This window comes from Nansenia antarctica, assembly GCF_963989245.1.
Source record: "Nansenia antarctica genome assembly, chromosome: 5".
NCBI lineage: Eukaryota > Metazoa > Chordata > Actinopteri > Argentiniformes > Microstomatidae > Nansenia > Nansenia antarctica.
In genome coordinates, this window is record NC_137690.1 from 31,278,224 (window position 1) to 31,298,768 (window position 20,545).

Consider the following 20,545-nt stretch of genomic DNA (forward strand, 5'->3'; position numbering starts at 1 on the left):
GCCACAATATACCAGGACTTAAGAAACGAGATGCCCAACAAAGGATTTGACAAACCCTGGCCTATTTTGCGCAACAAGTAGACTCTGATGCAGCGGAGACAGGGTTGCCAGATGGGCTGGTTTTTTGGTGGATTTAGCAGTTTTTAGACTGTGGTTAGGTTGGAAATTCTCAATCCCATCTGGCAACCCTGAGTCTACACATGGTATGATTACAGATATCACACTGCAGGAGATGCACACCACGCTTTGTTAAAAGAAATAAAGATTTATTGTACTTTTATACTGATAATACATTCTACTGATGTGGTCTACCATTTGGTTTTAGTTATATTGCTCTCAGTTGTTTGTACCTTTTGCTAAATCAAGCATTTAGAATGTAGAGTGCATATTGCGAAAGTTCGCAACATAAAAAAACGCAACGGACTCCGCAACGGACAGGTGTGCAAGGTCTCTGTGCGTAACGTTTTTTTCAGATGACGGATTTAAAAATACGCATGCGAAAACGCACGCATTGGTGTGCAAAGACCTTTATAGTGTTACTACACCGTTTGGTACACAGAGCGAGGTCATGTAGAGGTCATGTAGAGAGTGACCCATAGGCGTACTGCAGACGACAGAACACCATGATACTGACGGGTATCTCACAGACCCAACACAGCTCTGACCCACGCACGCACACGCACACGCACACACACACACACGCACACACACTCCCCCATGCCCTTCGAGCTTCCCACAATGTTCCTAGAGCTGTTGTTGTGTTCTCTCTACTCACCTGCCTCCCACTACCCCAACCCCCCCCCCCCCCCCGCTGAGCCTCCCCCCCCACCCCCCCTGTGCACTGTGACCCAGTCCACTACTTTACGCTCTGTTGCGGTAGATGTTTCCGAAAGGGGGAGGTGGCTGAGCACCATGCTGTGTTCTTTTGATATGATGTTTTTTCCCCCCTCCTCGCCAGTGCCGCCCCCCCCCCCCCCCCCCTCCCTCCCTCCCCATCCCTGGTCTTATCCTTAGCTTCAGTTGAGACCAGACCAGACTCAGGGGGCTGCTGGGGGAATTCAGCCGCAGACAGATCCTCCTGTTCCTCTCCATCGCCCTGGGTTCTGACACCCCCCCCACCCTCCCCCTCCGGTCCCTCAATAACAAGGGGAAACTAGCATCTCTGGACGCGGTCGTCGGGTTCGCATACTAAGAAGGCGTTTTTTTCTCGCTGGGTTCTCCTGGGTTATGAGCTTCCAACCAGGAACCCATTTACTCCCAGGTACATTGTCAACAAATCAAGTTCTTAAAAAAATAAGTAAAAAATAATAAAAGTTGCCTGTTTTTGAACGCTCTTTGATTTGTTTTAAGAATAAAAATGACACGCGCGAGCTGAACAAACGCAGTCAACGCAGTCGTGATTACAGGGTTGCGTTTGAGCTTTGCTGACGGGGGGCCTCGGCGGCTGTGCGGAAACGTGTGACAATCACTTTGCGAGAACATTGCTTGAATAGGAAATTGATTGACAAGGAGCCTTAAGCCACTTTCAGCTGTAATGCCTTGTACCTATAATGAATGTCTTTTGACGAGTAAATCCCTGAAATTAGGGTTTTGCAAACACAAAAACGGGGAGAATTAAAGGACAGACCGCAAAACAAGGATTTGTACGTTTTTTTTCTTCCAGTGCTGAACTCACTCACTCTCTCTCTCACACACACACACGCACTCACACACACACTCACTCACTCACTCTCTCTCTCACACTCACACACACACTCACTCACACACACACACACACTCACTCACTCACTCTCTCTCTCACACTCACACACTCACTCTCTCTCTCACACTCACACACACACTCACTCACACACACACACACACACACACAACACACACACACACACTCACACACTCACACACTCACACACTCACACACACACACACACACTCACACACTCACTCACACACTCACACACACACACACACACGCACACACACAAAGGCACAGTTTCAGACATATCCAGGGTCCTCACTTTATTTCCTTTACTGTTTGTCAGGGCCATTCAGTCTGTCTGTCTCTTTCACGTTGTGTGCATCTCTTTCTGGCCCTCTCCCCACCTCTGAACGCCCTCAACACAGATCGATTAAAGACAAGGAAACAGCCGGAGTACAGAGTTCTCTGCTTTTTCATTTGTCAAACTCCAATACACATTCCAACAAGGTTCCCTTTCTTCTGTCGGAATGGCTTCATAATAATAGAGGTTAGGGAGTCAGCGTGCCTTTATACATATACTGTATAGACACATGCACACACACACGCACACACACACACACAGTCTCTTGACTTAACACTGTCAGGAGAGGCTCCAGTCAGTCACTCTGCCTTTGAGTTGGAGAGAATGCGAGAGGATTCAAGAGTAGAAGCCGCTTTTCTCCCTCTCTCTCTCTCTCTCTCTCTCTCTCTCTCTCTCTCTCTCTCTCTCTCTCTCTCTCTCTCTCTCTCTCTCTCTCTCTCTCTCTCTGAGGAGGAGGAGATCTCGGCCACTGGGCTTGTAGTGCCGATTGAGCTCGTTACTTAATTATACATTTGGACCCACCGCACTCACACAAAAGGGCCTGTGCTGCTTTTGACCCGGCTCCTTCCTTTGTGCCGCGGCTCTGAAAGGGGAGTTAAACAAAAATGGAAGAAAAAAAAAAAAAAAAAAAGAGAGGCACTTAAATATGTTGCCACAGGAACTTAATTGACAGATTAAAGGCAGTTTTTTTCAGGGGGGGTGGGGGGGGGGCCTTCTCTACGGCTCTTTTGCTTGAATGGCCTTTCTCCCCTGGCTCCCCCACTGAGAGGGCCCCGGAGGACTGACTGGTCCTCTCCTGTTTTCACAACTTCACTCAACCATTGTGTGGCGAGAAGAGAGTTTACCAGCCAGAAACATTTATTCACCATTAGCACCCAAATGAACGTGAGAAACAGGAAATAGGAATGGTTGTGGCGCGGGGGGGGAAATGGGAAAGAAATCAACTTGTGGGGCTTTGTGAACGACAGGAGGGACGGCTCTTCTACTCCGGAGTGTTCCAGAAGGGTTCTGATGGTTACTGTACATCTGTTCAATGTCGTTTCCTCATTTGCATCATCGAGTTTGTTAGTCTGTTTTTTTTTGCGACCGTTTGAATTGATTCTCTCATTCTCTTTGTTCAGTGAAATGTACTGCAATAGTGTTCACTGTAATAGTGTTGAGGTCGTCCTATAGGAGACTGATTAACTTACGTCATATGCCGTGTTTTAGGTGCCCTATTTGCGCTATTTAGAAAGGCCAATAACTGAGAGGTAGGGTTTGATACATTTCTAACACTATCAAGGGTAAATGACACGCTTTCTGTTTAATGCAAAGTGATATTACTGGTACTTTACAGCAGAACTGACTATACCCATATTTGTTTACCACCTTTTGGAAGCCATTGTATTCGGGGAGAAAAGGAAACTCAGGAATAGTCTTATCGTACCGCTTTTGAAGCTTCAAAATATGTGACACTTTCTTTTTTCCCCCTTCATCTTCCCTCGTGTGCGTTGAAAGCTGTCACTGAAAGAGAAGTCTCACATCACAATAACATCTGCACTGATTACGGGGTTGCGGGGGGGGCAGATGAATAATTCCTTATGTTCCCCCTTTCTTTCCCTTTGCAGTGTGACAGCGAGAGTGACATTGATGACAAGGTAAGGACTTATTTTTTTCCTGTTTATTTTTTTCTGCGCGAAAGAAATTGTGGAGAGTTGAGAGTCATAACAAACGTGATGTTCTTCACTAAAGAAGAAACGCTCTCCTGCTCCTGTGAAGGGAGACAAGGAGTAATGGAAGAGCTACTAGTCCCGCTACTGTTGATCATTTACATTTTTACAGATAAGGAAAAAGAGGGAAAAAGAAATCAACTGACAAGGAAAACATACTGTCATCGTCGCTATGAAGGGAATTTATTTCCACTGTTGGGTTTTCACAAACCCGACCGATAGCTTTGTGTTTTGATGAACATCACAATTTATACATATATATATTTATATATATTACATTTTTTTACACCTGTTCATGTACAGGAGCTCTCAGCCACAACAAGATGTTGAACATTATTTACTGACCACAATATTCAATGGGGAATGATCTGCTTTGTGGAATATTGACAAACCCCCATTGATCGCCGTACATTGTAGCTGTGAACGTCACACTCAAATGAATTTCATGCTGCAAATAAACACCGCTGCCGAGTCCTACCATCCCAGAGATAGCGACGTATACCACAAGCCTTTGTGTTCCCTGAATGGCATTAGGCAGATTTGTCGCAGTGCCACCGGTTATTACCCGCACGTTGGTTGTGTGTGACAGTTGTTGGCCGAGCTCGAGTATTTATAATAGCGATTTCACAACAGTATAGTAGTTGTTTATCACAGTCTTACTGTAGGGTGGGGGGGGGGGGGGGGCGGGAGGGGGGAGTGTCGACGGCTGCCACCCATAACACGCCCAACTACCAATGGGAGCCTTACGCATCTTAATTCCCCCGCAGTTTAGCAATTACTCCCTGGTAAATGAATGAGATAGCATGCCTAATCTCCTGTAAGCCTAGCTCCCGGTTCTGTGGAAGTGTCTAAGGCTCTCGCCCTATAAATAATACATTTGATAGCGGCCCCAATTTGCATTAACTGTAGCTGTGGCAGTCAATAGTGCTTTTATCTCTTCATTGAACCACCCCCCCAAAAAAAAAACACAGTAAGGGGAAAGCCTCTGGCCCTGGGTTGGATGTGACAGGGAGGGAGGCTGGGCAGGCCTGTCAGTTCCCATAATGCTCCTTGGCATCACCGTGGGGGGGGGTGCGGGGGTGGAGGAAGGAACCACTCTGCTGAACCTCCCCTTCATACATGCACACACACACACACACGCGCGGGCATACACACACCATCCTCCCTTCTCCTCAGTTCACCCTGCCCTCCCTCTCTGCCCTCCCTCTCTGCTCTGCTGTGTCCATACACCGCTGCCTCCCTGCACCTGACACATGGAAGGTTCAGTGCTAATTGGCTGTGTGTGAAATACTGTAGGAATGCCATATGTTTTTGTGTGTGTATGTGTATGTATGTGTGTGTGTTTCTGTTGTTCACAACATGTGGAAGTAATTACTGAAAGCAGTTTAAGTATTAGACTGACTTTACTGTAGTCAGTCTAATACAGGTACATACGCTGTGTCTCTTCAGTGGAATAGCGAGGGTAATGGGGTGGTCGTAGGAGTCGTAGGAGTGCAGTGGTCTCAGATGTGACTGCTGGTTGCCTCCTGCCAGGTACAGGCTTTGGGGGGGTCCAGACCAGAGGGTACAATAGAACCATTGTCAGAATTCCACCACGTTCCATGTTCTTCACACGCAAAAAAAACAATTTGTTTGGATAAGGATTTCGGCAACACTGGCCACTTTACTGTATCACACACCAGAACCTGGACAGCGCCTATTACTGGAATCAGGAGGACAGAATAGCGGAACATCCACAAAAAATTGCACGTGGGGAAATATATATATATATATTTATTTATTTTTCTTCTTTTTTTAACAAACCATCTTGACAAGTCATCACCGAGTAAAATCGCAGGTGTAAAATTGGTTTCCACCAGGGAAAGACAAACACTGTCATTTGTAATTGCACACACTCAAGAGTAACTCTGAACTCCTCTCTCTCCCCCGCCGTCGTTCACTGTAACAGGTGCCAAGCGCCCCTCCCGTCTCCCCGGAAAACAATGGCCGCCTTTCACGTCAGATCACAAACCACCTGAACACCCACATTGTCAGGATTGAACAGATTACCTTAATTACAATATTGCTTGCAGGTGGGCCCGCTGGGGGCAATCACTTCTAGCTATTTGAATAAAACTGTCCTGGATGGAAAGACACGTAACAAACCTCATATTCAAACAAATTCAGTCAGAGAGAAGGCGAGGAGGGGCTGCTAGATAGTAGTTGACATGTATTTCCATGTGAATCCTCGTGAGATCGCTCGGGGTAACCTCTATCTGAGTCCTCCGCTGCCATTTGAGGCCATGGGTATGCAGATTCACTCCCTTGCCCTAGAAAGTACATGCAATCGCAGGCCCCCGGATTGTTTTTCCTCCTCCTCCTCCTCCTCCTCCGTCTCTTGGTGTTTCTTCTGCTGAAGAAACCGCCCGTCTAACCAAAACGTACTGTATGAATCTCCACCGTTATCACCAACACGCTTGTTTGACAATGAGAAGGATTCAAAGTCAAAAATAGCAGCCTTGACCCCGAACGAACCCTCGTACGCTACGGAGGCCCGAAGGCTCCCCCGGCTTAGACGATGAAGTACTTCTTCTTCTTCTATTTTTTACGGAGCAGAATGCGGCCACTGTGTTGTTTCTGTTATTAAAGCGGCACTTAGAAACCATGTGTGAGCGCACTGTAGCCACGCTCAATTAAATGTTCATGAAAAGGCCTAACCACATGCTTGAGAAATTGCTCCACAACACAAGGGGTTGTCTATCAACAAAGGCCTACGGAATATGATTGGGGGTGTAAGAGATTGTGTTATGGTCAAATGAGTTCAAGTTGGTGTTGTGTTGTGCAGTTCTCTGTGCCTCCCTGTTGATTAAATAGTGTTTTTTTTCCGTCAGTGAGTGTAGAAGCATGTGTTACACATTAACCGCTTCACACAGAAATGGGTTCTGAAAGCCACCGTTTGTCCGATGAAGATATTAGATAGACGTTTCTATTAGATTAGAACTATTAGACGTCGCTAAAACTATTAGACACACATCACTGACCCTCTCAATTCCTTTTAACAATATTTAACAGAATTGTGAATCGGATATGTGTTACTCCGCATCCAATTAGATTATCGGGGGGTAAATGCGATGTTTCGGCTGACCACGTGAAACACACATACATCTTAAGACTCGATTGTGTCATTCCCTCCTCTAACGAACTTGCATAGCGATGTTACGTTTTATTTTCTGACATCTTATCAGAAGAAAATGTCATCACCAATTTGCCCTCAGACCTTGGTTATTCGCATACAGGAAGTCTCTGTTCCCCATAGCTACACTATAAGCTTCTTATGGACAGCCGTGTACAGTGCATGCCATTCATATCTCTCTCTCTTTGTTTTCGGGAAATCTCGGCTCGCTTATTGTCTTTGTCATGTGTATGTGATTTCTTCACTATACCTCATCTCTTTGACAAATAATAGCATTTTTCACAAAATCAATTCAACCCGAAATCGAATCACAATTTGTTTATCATATGCGCAGGATACAGCTGTAAGCATACAATGAAATGCTTCATATATCAAACGGAGGAATGAACCTGGAATCTTCGGCCATATTCGTTTAGGGACCGAGTCAGTCAAAGTCTGCCTTAGACATGCTGGCGGGCTTGTCTCTGTCTGTCTCTGCGTACAAACCGCCGCTTGTGTTTCCAGGGGCACCTGCGTGGGCGTTTGAGAACCACAGGCATCCACCTGCCTGAAGACTTTTAAAGGGTGTCGTTGAAGGAATTTAAGACGGCTAGTCACTTGTGACCGTTGCTTGTAACCGTTCGAGGAAGACGTGGAAGTCGTGGAAGACGTCAGCGGTTTCGTTGTAACGCTTCTAAACGTTTCTTCTTGTCTTCTCACCGCCGTCTTCAGCCCTCTCTCTCTGTCTCTCACTCTCTCCGTTCTGTCGGGGGGGGGGGGGGGGGGGGGGGTCTGTCAGCACGCCGACGTTGACATCTTTTGACGTGCCTGTCAGGCGGTTGAAGCTACTCCAAGTCGAAGATGGCCATTTGTCTCCACCTCGAGAGGGCCAGAAACAGAGGGATTTGTCCTCCTCTCTCTCTCTCGCTCTCTCCTCCTCTCTCTCTCTCTCTCTCTCTCTCTCTCTCTCTCCGTGTTTTTCAAGAACTCCCCTGAAGTGTCACCCTATCTCCATTATGCTGCTCCTCCAATTTTCCTCTAGTGTTCTTTTTTTTTTCTCGCTTCGGCAAATAACGTACTTCCCATCTCTCCTGCCTCCCCCCCGCCCCCATGCTTGGGATACTAGCATTAGCCTCTTAATATGCTCTCCAGCCCTCTCTGCCAGTCTTAAGCCGGCATCCTTGTCAGGGCCCCTTTCCACGATGGCGTCATGCTCACCCGCGGTGGACGGCGCGGGTCGGACTAATTCTATTTGGTTCTATTTGCCGAGCAGTCATTCAGCAGTAACTGTATCCGTCTCCCCCTGTCTCTCCCCCCCGCTACCCCCTCCCCCCCCCACCCGGGCTCCCAGGGGACCATTACCACATCGGTTCCTGCAGCTCTCTTTAATGGTTTCAATACTCGCTTGACAGGAGCGCCACGCACGCTTGATTGACACATTAATTCCTCCTTCCCCTTATCGCCCTCCGCGCCCAGAGTGAATGTCATATCACAGAGAGGGGGGGGGGGAGCGTTTTTTCGGGGGGAGCTTATCAGTAATGGCTCGTCAGGTTAGTACCCCTCTCCCAGGCCGTGTATCGAGGGAGGCTGTCTTCGGGGGGGTGGCGTTTGCTCATTGCAGGGTCCCCGGTTCGATTCCGGGCCCGTCGACCTATCCTGCATGTCCTCCCCTCCTCTCTCTCTCTCTCTCTCTCTCTCTCTCTCTCTCTCTCACCCATCCTTCCTGTCAATCTATACTGTCTTTATCTCAATAAAATGCCCTAAAAAACATATTAAAGGGGGGGGGGTAAAAGGGAGGTTGTCTTCTAAAAGGCGGCGTGCCCCCCCAACGTTACGTGCAGGGTGTGTGTGTGAATGGAGAAAATCCCACCACCACCACCACCAAACATCCCCCCCAACTCCATTGATATCTCTCCTCCCTTTCCTTCCCCCTTTCCTTCCCCTTCTCTCTGTTTTCCCCTCTCTTCTATATTTGTCTTTGCATAGCGTATCCCTCTCTCGCTCCCTCCACTCTCTCTGTTTTTCTCCTTCTTTATCTATCTCTTCCATCATGACGCTGTCTGTGGCGTTCTCCCCCGCCCCCCCTCTCCGACTCTCCGCGTCAGGGGTGGCAGTAAAAGGAACGGTAATGTGCCCTCATCCGCCCCTCCTCTGCCCCTTGTGAAGCCCAGGTTCTCCTCTCTCCCAGAGTCTTCATATTCAATAACAAACAGCCCACCCACTAGGTCGCTGACAGCAGCTCTAATAGTTTTTTATGGGGAAAAAATGGAGCGACTTAATGTTTCGACACAAGTGATCATCCGTCCTCATCTCCTTAATGAAATTAGATTAAGTGCACCTGGGAAAGCGCTGAGGAAGGCAAAAAGGCCTCGCCACCTTTAATTTAAAACCAATTTGCCGGCAATATTCGCCCCCCCCCTTCCCCCTCTTCCCCCTCCCCCCACCCCCACCCACCCACCAGCTTTGGGATTGCGTAGCAGAGATTCAAAATGGAGGACGAATGAGATCAGACCAGAGCTGACTGGTTTAATTCGAGTCCCCGCAGGAAATTATAACTGACACCGGCAACAGAGGCTTTAATATGTAGATGTCTTTTTTTTTTTTTCTTCTCCCTCCTCTCCCTCTCTCCGTCTTTGTCTCTCTCTCTCTCTCTCTCTCTCTCTCTCTCTCTCTCTCTCTCTCTCTCTCTCCTCTCTCCCTCCTTTTTGCTTCTGGAGACGGTTTGTTTTCGTCAGCTGGCCTCACGATGTTACTCCTGTAGCAATTACCCCGCGGTCTGGAAGCACTTTTCTGTTTAATTTATATTGGGCTGTTTGCAATGTTCCCTCGTTTCTAGTTTCTCCAGATAGAGTGTGTGTTTTATTACATTTCTGGTTGTCAAGAGATACATCTGTTGTGCATTTATATGCGCACAAGTATGCAGCGATTCTTTTCTTTTTTTTTCTTCTTTTTTTTTTAAGCGAGAGTTCATTCCGACTCTCGGATTGCATCAGAGTCCGCGCTGACCCCGAAGTAGAGCGGTGTAAACGTCACGTAAGTACTCGCAGGGACTGACGATGACGCACAATATTTTCAGCCTGCTCTGACCACAACAGATCTGGGCTGACGCCCTGGCATGCTCAGGACACACTCACACACGCTGGGGTGTGGACAGGGAGCCGAGGGCTTCAAAGAATAAAGGTATATATAAAACATACCCCTCACTGTCTCTGGGAAGGCGGATCGATGACAGGGGGGGGCGCAGATCAAACTCCTGCAGGGGACAGGCCAGCCTGTCGTTTGTGATACGAGTCACATCGAAAAAAGAACAAGGACATCAGCAGAGCAGTGACGTCATCAGTCCATGGCCTGACACTCCCCTCCCTCCCCCGCTCTCTCTCTCCATCGCCTGAATTAGCTTCTCTCTGGATTCCTTTTGTTATTAAAAGGTTATGGTGACATGAACGTCGTTTATGAAAACAGAACAACCTGGCAGGCCTCGTCATAACAGAGCAGCACTGTCTCTCCGTTGTTCCGCTAGAATAGTTATCGTTGGCCGAGAGCATCGACACAGGTATTCGTGTCAGGTGTTCATAACTCGTCCCTTATACACTCCCCTTCTCCTCTCTCCTCTACCAACCAGCACACTTTAACCTTTTAATCCTTTTTTTTTTTTGTGAAAACCATGTCCCTGTCTCTGCTCAAGTGAAGGGTTCTATTAGGCAGTTTGGCAGTTGGCAGTTTATGATAGCCATCGTGGCGGATGGTTCTTGCTTGGGTGAACTTGTTTTGAGTTTTGTTGCAGCACACTTTCCCTCCCACCTCCCACCTGGTTTTCTTTGAGGATTTGTTCTTCCGACAGCCAATTTCTCGTCTCTGAACCAGTGCCCTGTAATAGCTTGAAGAATCTGCTACACGGGGCCTGTGAGAGATTTTTATTTTTTTATTTTTTATTTTACAATTTTCTGCAAGAGGTCCTCTCTTCACTTTCGATCGCACAGTTGATAGCGTGGGGTGAGTTCACCTGCCGTGGCCAGGAGTCAAGCTGTGGAGTTTATCTCATTACTTTTAATAACATTCGCCTTTTTGTCATGTGGAGAAGGGGCTGTGTGTTGTAAACGCCAGGTAACCCCCCCCCCCCCACACACACACACACATACACACTCACACACACAGATACACACATACACACACACGCATGCACACACATGCATGCACGCTCACACACACACCCACTGCCCCCCCCCCATACACACACACACACACACACACATACACACACACGCTAGCACACACATGCATGCATACTCACACACACACTCACACCCACCCACAGCCCCCCCCCCCCCCACACACACACACATATATACACACACACACACTCACACACACACACACACACACTCACGACACACATACATACACTCACACACACACACACACACACACTCAGCTAAACTGGGTCCATTGTCCAGTTGCAGGCAGCATGGTGCCCTCCATTGTTTTCTACAGGGCCTGTGTTTGAATAACAAGCCAAGTACTATAAACATTTTTCCACATCAGTAATAAAAGAAAAATTGGATCCATATTGGATACAGATGTCCTCTGTGGAGAAAAAAAAGCACACACGTTCTTTTTATGTGTGTGTGTGTGTAAGATTTGAGTGTTTCTGATCCTGCCTAAACATGCTTAAGTGCCTTTTATTCAATAAACATCGGCGGACCCTAATGACTTTCACATTTCTCCTGGCGGGATACAGAAGGCAGGCCTTCTGTGTGTGTGTGTGTGTGTGTGTGTGTGTGTGTGTGTGTGTGTGTGTGTGTCTGTCTCCTTGTATGACATTAGGTCTGTGTGTGTGTGTGTGTGTGTGTGTGTGTGTGTAGGAGCTCTGAAACTGAGGCCTAACCCAACCCAGTTGGCGTGTCATGGAGAAACCTCTCTAATGCAGTAGGACTTGTTTTTCCTTTCCGTCAAATGGCGTACAGAATCACAGACACATATAGCGTTCCCCCATTGTTATTAGTAAACCGGTGCCATCGTGTATCACGTTTCTCCCCCAAAGAAACAGGCCTTTCTTTTTGGCCTGGACCACGTCCATGACTGCAACCCAGACCCACAGTGCTCAGAGAAGGAGGGTTTGGAGAGACCGAAATCCCTCAACACACAATGAAGCCAGTCAGCGAGCTGCACGGTACTCAAATGTTTCGCTTACGTTTTATAGGGAAAATAAATACATATTAATAGTGCCGAGCCACAGGCCTATAATTATCTTTTTTTTCAAAGCTCTATATTTTGTCTCTGTTTACCTACTGTTTCTCCCTTAACCGGGCTGGCCTGGGCCAATTTTCTCTGGGACTTTTCGGGGTGTTTATGGGCTCGAACCCTGGGCGAGGTCTGATGGAGTAGGAACAGACTGGCCGTCCTGCTCAGCGTGCCGATGATGGACGATAAACCGAAGAGCGCTCGCTGACTGTCTGCCTGCTGCGCTCCACCTCCCACCGCGGGGAAAGACGAAGAAGAAGAAAAAAAGAGCTCGTCTGTCTTTTCTTCACCAACCACTTGAGCGTCTCTGACGAAATCTAAACACCCAAGATGCCTGTGGATGGGTGATGAAGGCCAAAACCTCAAGCCTCGCAGGCCCCCACGTCGCTCTGGCTTTCGGAGAGGAAACTTTTCTCGTGTGCGCGCGTGCGTGTGTGTGATGTGGTGAGGCTGGCGGGCAAAGGAGAGAGGAGCGGAGACCCGGGAGAGAGAGAGAGAAGCGCGCACGCGGACGACCGAAAACACACAGGGGCCAGATGCCTTCGATTAAGGCAGAAGAAGAAGAAGAAAAAAACAGCAAAACTCGAGTCCCTCATGCACAAAACCAGCCTCGTTTGATCTGTGGCTAGCCGGGGGGGGGGAGGTAGTGCAGGGACTCGAAACATTACTAGGAAAAAAATAATTATTGTATCAAAGAGACCTACATAAAACTTTATAGGGGGATTTAGAGGCGCGGGGGGCAAAGGGAGGCAGGTACTAACGATGCCCGCCACTCACGTTCGTTTGCCAATTCCTCTCCCTCTCTTTTTCACGGGGCTTTTTTTTACGACCGCGCCGCACCTGGCCTTACGCCGAACTTAATGCGAGAGGACGTCCCCCCCGCCACTTTCCCTTTTATCGCCCCTCCGATACGTCGTCACCCACTACGGTTTCATTGGTGTAATCTAAGTTGATTTGCATGTCCGTTTTCTGCTTGACAACCAGCCCAGTGAATAGTAACCTCCCCCCCCCTTACAGAGGAGGACACGGGGGGGGGTTGTGGAGCTTCGAAAACCCCCCGTGAGCACAGGACTGGCATTAAAACAGCCACCCTGCCGGCAGCACAGACACAAACTGTACAGGGCCTCAATTAAATTAATTTTACTTCATTAGCGCAAACCTGCTATGGCCGGGGGTTACCCGCGGCGATGCCAGAGGGGGCTGGCTGAGTGGCGGAGGCCCCGGCGCTCGGAGGAGAGCTAACACATGGCCGTGACAGCCGGAATATCGCCAGCGCGGCTAACGGTTGTGGGAGGCCTGCCAAGCGAGGAGGAGAGAGCGGCGTGCGTCACTGGATTGAAGGGGCGCTCAATCAACACCCGGTCAGAATGTTAACCCCGCGAGAAACGCGTACGCCGTACAGCGGGGGTTGGGGTGGGTGGGCGAGGTGCGTGCTGAGGCTTCGGTGCCCCTGAGCTGCGGCGGTTGTCACACGCATGTGCGGGTTGCACACGCACGCCGATGTCTCAGGCAGCACGGCGTGACATCGAGAGCGCGCCGCCCGGTCGAGACGGTTCACGTCACCCCTCTCTCTCTCTCTCTCTCTCTCTCTCTCTCTCTCTCTCTCTCTCTCTCTCTCTCTCTCTCTCTCTGCGGTGTCAGAAGTTAGCATGCTATCAGGTTACCCAGCTCCACCTCCCTGTCTGTCTGTTTCTATTCTGGACCTATCCAGAGGTCGAGAGACTGACACACCAGGTATTTAGAATGATTCCTGAAAGCGGAAACAGGAGTACTGTAGCTCTGGGGCCAGAGCCAAACGTAAACATGTCAGTTTCTAGGAGCTTCTACTGGTGTTCACCCCTTCTGTCACCCGGGATGATCTGTGTAGAAAGGTTCTTACGCTCCATTAATATTCAGTAAACCTTTAGGCCAGATATCCGGTCCATTGGATATTTACAGGGGGGGGGGGAAATCTGATCAATAATTCAAATCAGAGGCTGGAATGAAATCCGTTCGACAGGCGCGCCCAGCATCAAGGTTTTGATAACTCCATTTCCTACTAAACAGCAGCTCCTCTCCTGTAGATGCGTGTAATAAAACAACACAGGCGTGCGCGCAGACAGAGCCAGCACAAATTAATTCTCTGCGGCAGACTTGGTGAGCGGTGTTATGAATACTCATACGGAGTGGACGGAGGAAATATTGCGGACGGTTCCGAGGCTATTTCCGACCAGAGGCAGAGTCGGAAAACGGGGATCCGGAAGCCGTCGCCAATCGTCTTGGAGATTACAGTCGCGGATCCCAAAAGGTTTCTCGGGGCAAGATTCATCCACCCACTGAAAATAACACTATTAAGGCACTGAGGGAGGAGGGTGGAGGGGAGGGGAGGGAAGGGGAGGGCCAGGCTTCTGAGTTTGACCCTCTCGTCTCTCTCTGGTGGGAGCTGTGCCGATAAATAAATAACAACTGGGGGGAAATAAATAAATAATGCGAGGCGGTAACCCCAGATAGGACTGGCTTCCTCGGTTGCCCGAGGGTGGTAAGTTTTCTGTCTGCCCGTCGACGTGAGAGCACTTTGATCAGAGGAGTGTCTGAAGATTCGTTCCACATCTGTACAAGGGAGAAGGAGTTGTAAACTGCCAAGAAGCATTTTAATGACAGTTGGATTAGAAAATGAAAGAGGGCTCCAGATGGCAGGCACTGCGAGCGGCTGTGGTTGGGGTTTTTTAACTGCTTTTTTATTGAGAAAATATGGGGTGAAAAATTGCGCGGGGCTTATTAGGCGTCCCACTGTGATGTTGCTCAGCTGGCCAAGCTGTTCGCCGTGGCCCCCGTCCAAACATGCCTCCATAAATTTTTAGCAGTACCTTTAAATCTGTAAGATCCCTGCTTGTTAAGTTCACCCCAACTCCCCTCAAACCCCCTCCCCCAACACACACCGACACCAACACCATCCCCCCCCCAACCAACCATATTTCTTTCTTTCCAAAAAAAGAAGGACTCTCAGTCGTGCTTCATCAAGGGCTGGATGAAAGCCGCGGGAGTCGTTGTTTTTTCAAAGATGGGGGACGGGGGGACGTGGGGGGGGACGGGGACAGGGGGGTTGGAGGAGAGGGGGGGGCTTTTCCGCTTCGCTTTCTCATTACGATCTGCCAAGAACCAGTGTTTAGCCCCTTAACAACTTAATTCCTGCATGATTTCATTATCTTTGCGCTCTTTTCCTGACGCGAAAGAGAAAAAAAGAAGAGCCGGGTTGATTTATCAGGTAGGCTTGGGGGGGGGGGGTTATGTATGTGTGTGTGGGGGGGGGGGGGGGTCCACGAGGGCTGATGACGGGGTCAGGGACAGAAATAGTCGTCGTCTGGGCATGGTTCTAGACAGTCACTGGCTGGCTGCAGAACACCACCGGAGGAGCCTAGAGGGAGGATGGGCCAGTGTGAACGGACCACAGAGCTAATGGCCAGATCGCATTACTAGCCGTCTTGCTATTGGGAATAATGGGAGGGTTCCTCTTATACACAAGGTGTGTGTGGGGGGGGAGGGGGGCGGGGAGTGTAGACCAAGGTCTGCTAACAAAGGCCTCTGAAAGAGTCCTAATACGGTCCACTCTGGCGGCTTCCATCACGCTTTGGTCAGAGAGAATTCAGGACGAAAAAATAAACGGTTTTCGTCCAGCGGACGGACGTTAACAGCGCTACGTTAGAGTGTTTTTATCTGCCTTCGAAATCAGATTGCCGTTTCCGATATATAGCTCACTTGTAAAGGAGTGCGTTTCTTCCGGTCGCTCCATTTCATTCGATTTTGACCTCGAAAAGACATTTACGACGGGGGGGGGGGGACGGGGCGCTCACGATTGAAAAAAAACACCACGGGCCCTCCGCGTAGCATTTACCGTCCACTCCACGAGACTGACTATAAAAGGATCACTCGACGTGCGTCTTCGCTTCATAAAAATCCATACATGTCATAGACACTCCCGGCACTCAATAGACGGCGTTCCTTTCAGCCAAGGCATGTTGTTAGGCGTGCTCTCACACTGCTAATTTAAAATCCATTTGAGCTGATTGGGGCGGTTGACAAAAAAAGAAAAACATCGTGAAAATGTCCGTCTGCGATTTCGCCGCCCATAGATAACAGGCTGGCCAATTTGTATTCCATAACTACCTCTACTCTCTCCACACCCCTCCCTCCCTCCCACACCACTCCAATCCCCCCCCCCCCTCTCCCCCACCACCACCCCGCACGTCATCCCGCCGCATCAAAGACAATTACTGTCGACATCACGTCAAATTACAACTGTTGGTTTGCTTGTTTGTCTCGTTATAAGACTAGAAACTGCCACCTACCATCGAGGAGGGTCCCCTCCCATCTGCTCTCCTCCCTCTCCACACCCTTGTGGAACACAAAACACACACACACACACAGGCACACGCACACACACACTCTGTTCCCCTCCAGCTCAGAGAAGAGAAGGGACAGCCGCCGACAGCCTAATGGAGTAATTTGTAATTGCGAGTGAGAAAAAAAAAAGCGAGATGTTGGACATGTTATAATTTGACAGAGACTGGCAGCTCAGAGCCAAACCACGAATCCTGAACCGCCAATGCTTCTCTCCCCCCTCCTCCTCCTCCTCCTTCTCCCTCTACACTCTCCACCCCCCCCCCCCCACCTTCAAACGCTCCTTTTCTGTTTTCTCCTCGGAGGATAGAAGAAAGGAAGAAAGGAGATATGGAAGGAGAGAGAGAGGAACGGGAGGGAGGGAGGGAGGGATGCATTCAGCACATTCGGGCGTCTCAAAGCTCCCTGGCAGCCCTGTCATATTTCCTCTTCTCTCCCACTCCTACCTATACAGGACGTCCACAGGGGACGCGGGGGGGACAGGGGGAGGGGGGGGGGCTATCTCTCTGTGTACGGATGCGTTTGAAGTGAAGGACAGATGGGGTCTCCCAGGACTGTTAAAAATGAATACGGGGGGCTAGTAATAGGAGTGAATGTTTGAATCCCCCCCCCCAGCCCACACCCCACCACCCCCATAAGTTATTTATCAGGGGGGCCGTTAGTGGTAGAAAAAGACTTCAGAGTGCTCCCTTAATGTAGCTTCTGATGACTTCTAGGAAGTGCAGTTGTAAAACAGGGAGGAACATTAGCGGCGGGGGTCTCCCAGGACCGACCGTGGGTAAGAGGAGCACCGACAACCCTCTCTCTCTCTCTCTCTCTCTCTCTCTCTCTCTCTCTCTCTCTCTCTCTCTCTCTCTCTCTCTCTCTCTCTGTCTGTCCCAGCATGCACTGCAGGGGGGAGGGTCGGAGTGCAGAATATGTCTGAGGATGGTGATGTCAAAGCCGCAGGTACAGGACAGCCTGTGCTCTCGTTCTCAGGTCAGGGAGAGTGGAGAGAGGTTCCTGTGGCGCTGTTAGAGTAATGGACACCACGTATGGAACGTTGGTCAAAGAAGCAAGACTATCTCTCAACGGAGAGGAGGTCGTGAGACCGAAACGTCACGATTTTACACTTATTAAAATCATACTTCTTCAGCAGCTGATGAAAGTGGGAACAAGTCAGCAAATGTCGATCAAATGTTCAGACTTTTATTCAGAAAAATACACACTCGCTAGTCAAGCCAAAGCATTGCAACGCAATGGATTCGGTGAGTCATCCCCACGGTTACCTAGTTAGTGTAGAGTCGTGGGGGATTACTCACCGAATCCATTGCGTTGCAATGCTTTGGCTTGACTAGCAAGCGTGTCGTTGGTTTTCAACAACATTTATTTACATTTTTCAGAATAAAAGTCGGAACACTTTGATTGGTTTGCCGACACCAGCTGCTGTCACATATATACTCATACTCACATACTCATACTCACATATACTCATACTCTCACTTATATTCATATACTCATACTCACATATACTCATACTCACATATACTCACATATACTCACATATGCTCACATATACTCATACTCACATATACTCACATATACTCATACTCACATATACTCACATATACTCACATATACTCACATATACTCATACTCACATATACTCATATACTCATACTCACTTATATTCATATACCGTATTTTCCGCACTATAAGGCGCACTTAAAAGCCTTTAATTTTCAAAAAAAACGACAGTGCGCCTTATAACCCGGAGCGCCTTATATATGGATCAATTTGTTAATTGGTTGATCCATACTGGTTGTACACGGCGCTCAAGGCGCTCTGTCAAAATGTTTCAGTACGACTGGTAAACTACAAAGGCGCACCGCTTGCAGCATTACGGTAATCAGTAAACACCGGTAGTCAGTCCCACACCACTTGTGTGTGTATAAAGACCCCAAGTAAAGAAGACTAAACAGAGTTTCCGAGGGAACAAAGCGAGATGGCCACAGTTAGAGGACAAACTCCAACAGTGGGTTGTTGAACAGAGAGCCGCAAGTAGAAGCGTCTCTACAGTCACTATTCGAATGAAGGCAACAGCGCTCGCACGGGACATGAACATCGATGAATTTCGAGGCGGTCCTTCTATTATAATACTTCTACTATTCTTGGTGCTTTCAACTTGAAGTTTTAAAGTACCCACTCGATCTAATAAACAACAGTTTAACGATCACTAAACACTTATAATTTGTGTATTGGATTCATTATTCTCGTTTGCCGGAGGCTACCGGTAAGGGAGGGTTGATTTGTAAACATACTTTCGTTTTAGCTCGTGTTCAAAAGCAAGAACTGTGTGTTCATCTAGTTATGTGTAGTTATGTGTTTTTAGCATGTCGATGTTCTCCCAGTATGTTGTCATGTTATTAAAATACAGTTTAGACCTTCGTAGCGATGTGTTTTGTTAGCAGTGTTCGTAGCTGTGGCTGCGTTCAGAGTCACAAAACTGAAAAATTACGTTGCACATTTCACCAGGAGCTGTCACATATTGGTTGTTGGTTATAATTGTATAGCCTATTGGTTGTTTTCTGGTGTTGTTTTGTTGTTTTGCTCTGTTTGTAGTCTACTTGATGTATTTTTATCAGCTGTTAAATCACCACAGCGGTTAATCCACTAATAGAGATAATACCAGATTGAAAATGCTTGTAGCTAACTACTCTATATCTCGTGGTCGCAGCTATTGCGAATTGCTATTCACGCGAGTCAGCTGTGAATCACCGCAGGTCCTTGACGCTTGTTGCAAAAATGGATGACGAACGGCTGATACTTGAGGTGGAAAAATATATATTTTTGACAGTGGAGCAGGTAGAACGTTGACGGTGACAACGCTCAGGTGGAGCATGGACAACGGGAAGTTGACACAACACCGATGGAGAGGTGACGCAACGCAGTAGGTGGAGCTTGGGCGTAACGCAACCCCAGTCAAACGTTTGACTGCAGTATTTTCTATTCTATGCGCTTTATAATCCGGTGCGCCTTATAATCCGGTGCGCCTTGTATATGAAAACAATTCTAAAATAGGCCATTCATTGAAGGTGCGCCTTATAATCCGGTGCGCCTTATAGTGCGGAAAATACGGTACTCATACTCACATACTCATATATATATACTCATACTCATACTTCAACTGTGAAGTGAAGGCAGCAGCCGTTCTCTGGTTGTTCTAGTAGGAAACTCTCCTCCACACCACATATGACATGCATGAGTGGACATTACTACTGTCTCTCCTACTGTCTCTCCTACTGTCTCTCCTACTGTATCTCCTACGGTATCTACCAACGTTCTGTATTGGTCATCCTGACCACCAAGATCCGGTCCTGGTGTTGATTAATCCGATAAAGACTATTAAAGCTAAATCAGCGCATGTGAAACCGGATATACTCCCGTCCTTAGTGGGACATTTGTGCTTTAGAGTGAGGAGATATTCAACCTTCCCCCCCCCGCTAAGCTCCAGCACTCTCAACGATGACTCATCGCTGAGGGAGTGGCGACACACACACACACACAGACACACGCACTCTCTCTCTCAGAGAGACACACACACACACACACATACTCTCAGAGAGACACACACACACACACACACACACACACACACACACACTCTCATACACACAGACACATACACATACTCTCTCTCACACACACACACACACACACACACTCAGACACATACAGACACTCACTCAATCTCACACACACACACACCCGCACACACCATACACAGACACCGCCTGACCCCTGACCTCCCTGGGAGTGGGCAGAGATGTGAGGTCATAGCTCACAGGTGATATCTGACGGGCACACCCCTCTCTCTCACCCCTCCTCACCCCAGGGGTGTCACACCGCCCAGCCCGTCACCACGGTTAATAAAGGCCAGCGAATGACATGGGCAGGATCGCTTTTGGTGTTAATTGCTCTCCCCCAGACCCCAGACCTCCCCAGTGGGTCCTGAGCAGCTGTCAGCGGGC